We start from the raw sequence: 5,375 nt of genomic DNA, 5'->3' as shown, positions 1-5,375 counted from the left end.
ACCCAATGGGGGTAGCCCTATCCAGCGAGAGTGGAAATGGGCTACGAGATTCCATATGGTCTGGTCAGAGATCGGACAAGGGGTCAGGTTACAAGTATGGGAAGGTGTTAGGCACCCATCTTGTCCGATTGAATCGGTCTTTCTATTCTAGATGCGGGATGTCGAATATTCTTTCCTCATAAAACATGTTTAAAATGACCATACAGAATGCATTCTATTTAGACCATATACACTAAAATAGGAGCTGGAAAACACAAAGGACTACATTGTAACGATGAAAATGTAATGATTATACCTTCACGCGAGAATTCCTGACTATCGATGGTCCCCTGGCTTAGGTGGAGATGGATGGGTGTATCGTCATTGGTTCTTCGAACATAGTCACAGTCGGATGAGGGTGTTTCTTGTTATTTGTACACAAACATAATAATAGCTATGAAAGGGGATTCTAGTTACCCATATACGGACAGAGTAACGACTAGGTTAGGAAGGGAGCACTCATCGCTCAAGCGGGATAATCGAAGAATCTATCCATTCTTTGGGAGAAACTGCTCACAATGACTCAAAATGGCCTAAGAAGGGTGTAAAAACAACTAAGAAATCGACTTGGAGGGTCTCCCTTGCCTCTTTCTCCATGACCTCTAGAGGTAGGGGACTCTCCTATTTATAGGGGTGCCCCACAGATCACGGCGCCGTGGTGGATAACCACTGTTACATCTATACCAGAATCCTGACTCGAGCTCCTAATGTAGGTCCAAAACCCGATGGATCCAAGGCCTTACCCACTAGCAACCTATGGTGCACCGATCCGGTGATCATTTTTGAAGGGGAAACTCTGATGATGTCATGCCTACCAATCAGGAGGTTACCAGACCTGAGTTGCTGTTCCATACACCAGTTGATGGGCAACCTAAGGTACAACCCCTACATAACTAAAACAGGTTTAAATTTATTTTTAAATGTTTAAACATTATTTAATGGACACAAACTATACAAGAACAATGCTCCGGACATACCCTTATGCTACAGCCCTTACCAACAGGGGTGCATGTGTTGGGTGATCATGGCCTCCTGAATGCCCAAGGAAAGCAGAATCCGGGTTAGGTTGTCATGGTTATCTGGGGATCTGCCAAGGGAGGAGTTGGTGCTCACTGCCCAGCGCGGGTTCCACCCACAATGATTGAGGTGGCAACCGAAGAACGAAATAGAAGCGACTGAGGTTGTTGCTTGAGTCATTGCAAGTAGCATATACCTAGTGACTTAGTTGTGTTGCTAGGTGGACTAGAGTAATAAAATTGAATCCAAGCATATAGATTCATGATGATGTGTTGCATCTGCATGCATGATTTATTATTCATTTGCTAGGCTCAATAGAGCTCATCCCTCGAGAAATATTTTCTTTTTACATGATTTTACAGGTACCGATTCACTTACCAATGTGTGATGAAGCTATTGATGAAGTTGTAGAACTTTCGTACTTTGTTGCCCCGTGAAGATCTTGTAGTTTTATTGCTGTCAGCCTTTCGGAAGCATAATCTTCTTGCGTACTGTACTTTTGAACATAAATGGATATGTATATGGTATAACATAGGTACTTGGGATTTTACTATAATTAATATAATCTATCTTTTCAGTAGTTTTTATCTTCCGTTGCTTCTGATATACTATTGCTATATATCTACCCTTGTTGTGGTTTGTGACATGTAAGTACTGCTTTTGGATCCTGGTGGATTCGCGGATATTGTGGGATATCTGGGTCGCCCACTCAAACCTCCTAGGGGTGGTTTGGGGTGTGACAGAGTGGTATCAGAGCGAGAAGGTCTATGACAAGAAAATAAAAAATTTAAATAAACACACAAATAAATAAATAGAAGAACACAACAGGAGACTAGCTAGGTGCCAAAGCCGGTAACCTCATAATTTAAAGAGTATAAACTATTACATTCAAATAAAGTGGAAGTGCTACTTCCAAACACAACATAAAAGAAGAGTGCTACTAATAAATAGAATCAAACATGAACATAAACCGAGAGATTCTAAATTGTAGAAAACATTAAGACTTAGGCCTACTCTTGAGCTGAACTAAGAGCTTGAAATGATGATCAACGGCCATAAATACCTACAGACCCAATTATACCAAAATCGAACCTTGACAGCAAAGGATTTCTATGTAATTGAAGGGAGAATAGATTACCTCCAAGACCAAGCCACCCGTATTAAGAAGTTACTCAATTAATGGTTGGACCAAATCCAGTGCTTAAATTAGGACATACGAGTGCATATTTTACTAACTCTACCTCATGATCACTGCACCCACGCATTGCAAACTTCTTCTTCGAAATTGTTTTATTCAAATATTTCAAGTACGTAAATGTTGCCTCAACGTATGAAATATGTTGAATCTTCCTGTTGCGTCCAAGTAATCTTAAATCCTAAATTCTTTTCAGAAAGCAATCATGGTGCAAACTCGATCCAACAGAATTATTCCTCGTGGAGCATGTCCTCTTGTTATCCCTCCAGTAAATCCTCATAATGAACCTGTTGCTCAGAACATAAAAGTTCCACTCGCATCTGTACCTGAGACCCCTTCAACTCGTGCACCTGCATCTTCCCCTGTTATGACCGCTAATGAGGTGTCTACCATCATGGCAAATATGATGCAAACTATACAAAAACAGTAACAAATCTTGTTGCAAATCCAACAACAACAACAGCAAGAGTTGCTGACCAACATGACCACTCAGTTTGTGACCGCAATGCAACAGCTGCAGCAACAGCTCATGACTTGCTTGAACGCACATTTTCAAGCTGCAAAGCGGGCACATGCCGTACCGGGGACTTCTCCTATATCTGACACACCACCTGTGCCGGATAAGTCTGTGCAGGACAGATAGGTGGTTGAGGGCGTAACACAAAATGGGTCTAGGAAGAGACCTTTCAATTCACAAGAGTCTGAAGAACCTTATAAGGCTCCTAGGGGACGCTATCCTGATTCTACTCCAACATGCTCTGACTGGAAGGATGCAAACCGACCTAGCCAATCAGGACAATTCGCTGCTACTCCTCGGTCATTTAAGTTGAACATTCGATGTTATGATTGCGATCAGCTAGGACATGGCCAGGGATTGCCAATTTTTGTAGAGCCAAGTGTGTGTCGTATCTGAATGTCATCTATCCGGGGCAGCCACAACAGGACAATAGGCCATAAATGGAACAAACTTTTCAACCTCCTCGGCCAGTACCAAGCCAAGAAAGTTAGGCCTCTTTTCAGCCTATCCGTCTTGCACTTGCCTATCGGCCTGCTGGACCTAGCTAGTGCTATACGTGCAAACTGCCTGGACACATGTCTAGAGATTGTCCTCATTGCAGGTTTGGTGCACCACGACAAGTTCCACCTACTGCCCGGCCTTACCAGCCCCAAACAATACAGCTCAAGAATAAGAATATGCCTTGACCACAGAAGGAGCTGAGGTAAATCCGGAGGAAATGACAGGTACTTTATCCATATCATCCTCACCTGTTCAAGTATTAATTGATTTCGTTACATCACACTCTTTTGTTTCTATTACTTCTGTGATAAGAGGAATGTGCCCTCGAAGAACTTAGGACACAAATTAGTGATTGGCACTCTAACTGGAGATGATATGGATTTAAAAGAAATGTGTGGACCTTGTCCATTAGGAAAAAGCCCAGATTTGTATCAAAATTTTGGAAGGAGGTAAAAGGTCATAGGCACGTAGTTGAGTCTCGATAAGAATAAACACCCGCGAATCAAATGGGTAGGGCTTTCTTTAGGCTGAATTCAAGTATGTATGAAGTATACCAAGTATATGGAGGTAATAACAGGTCTAGAGATTTAAGTTGGGAAAAAAAAGGGGACAATATTGGGTGTTAGTATAGCCAAGTATAACCGATAACAGAAAGAATCTGGAATGGAAGGATTTGACAAACTTTGCTCAACAATAGGTATAAATGGAGTAATGGGTCTCTGAATGTCCCCTCTGTTATTAGGAGTGCACAATAGGGATTCCATCAATATTCTAATTCATTTTTGAGTTGAGTCAGGTATTGAAGAGCCCAACATGAAAGTTTTTATAGGAAGGAGCCATACAAGCTCAGGTAGTTCAGACTTATGCCTTACAACCCAATACTAGAGAAGTATAGATTACTAGACGAAACCTATAGAGATAGTTGGATCGTTCGAATTCTTGAGGTATATATATGAGGTTCGACTCTCTTTGGACTTTTATATTAAGCGGAGACTTAGATCAACCGAACTCCTAAGTGATTTAGATCTTTGGTTGAGAAGTGAATACTATTCGGAACAGAATCTAGGCAGCCCAATCAAAACAATAGAGTTATGTCGATAAGAGATGGAAGAACCTAAAGTTTGCCATGGGTGATCAGATATTTCTTTGGGTATCACCAACCAAAGGGGTGATGCGGTTCAATAAGAAAGGGATGTTGAATCCGAGAATCACGAACAATGGCATACTGATTGGCAAAAGTCCATGACATATTCCATGTATCAGTATTGAAGAAGTACCTCCTAGACTCGACTCATGTCCTAACTCAAGAACCACCTGAGCTTACTGCCACCATGACTTACGAAACCCGAAGGGATTGTGGGATGTAAGGAGCACAATCTCCACAACCGGATTATCTTATTGTAAAAGTGCTGCGGAGTAGTCGCCCCGAACAAGGAACGCCCGGTTGACGAGAAAGGGCATGAATGTAATTTGGGTAATTGTTGATAGATTGACAAAATTGGTCCACTTCATCCCTATAAAGGTCACTTACCCATTGGACAAGCTGGCCCAGCTATACAATGATGGCATTGTTCGTCTTCACGGTGTGCTGGTCAGCATTATATCTGATCGAGACCCTAGGTTCACCTCAAGATTTGGGAGATGCCTTCAACAAGCTATGGGCACTCGATTGAACCTCAGTACTGCCTTTCACCCTCAGACCGACGGGCAGTCCGAGCGGATCGTATAAACATTGGAGGACATGCTCAGAGCATGTACCTTAGAGATGAAAAACAGCTAGGACTTGCATGTTCCCTTGATAGAGTTCGCTTATAATAATAGCTACCATTCCACCATTGGAATGGCACCCTATGAAGTACTGTACGGGAGGAAATGCCACACGCCTCTCTACTGGTATGAAGTTGGAGAGCAGTGCATGATAGGCCCAGAGCTAGGTCAGATCACCTGTGAGAAAGTGAATGTGATAAGAGAAAAAATCAGGGCAGCTCAATCAAAGCAGAAGAGCTATGCAGACAATAGAAGGAAAGATATTAAATTTGCGGTTGGCGAGAAGGTGTTTCTTTGGATTTCTCCAACCTAGGGCATCACGCATTTCAGTAAGAAAGG

This window comes from Telopea speciosissima, chromosome 3, assembly GCF_018873765.1.
Source record: "Telopea speciosissima isolate NSW1024214 ecotype Mountain lineage chromosome 3, Tspe_v1, whole genome shotgun sequence".
Lineage (NCBI taxonomy): Eukaryota > Viridiplantae > Streptophyta > Magnoliopsida > Proteales > Proteaceae > Telopea > Telopea speciosissima.
Note: the sequence above shows the minus strand (reverse complement) of the source record.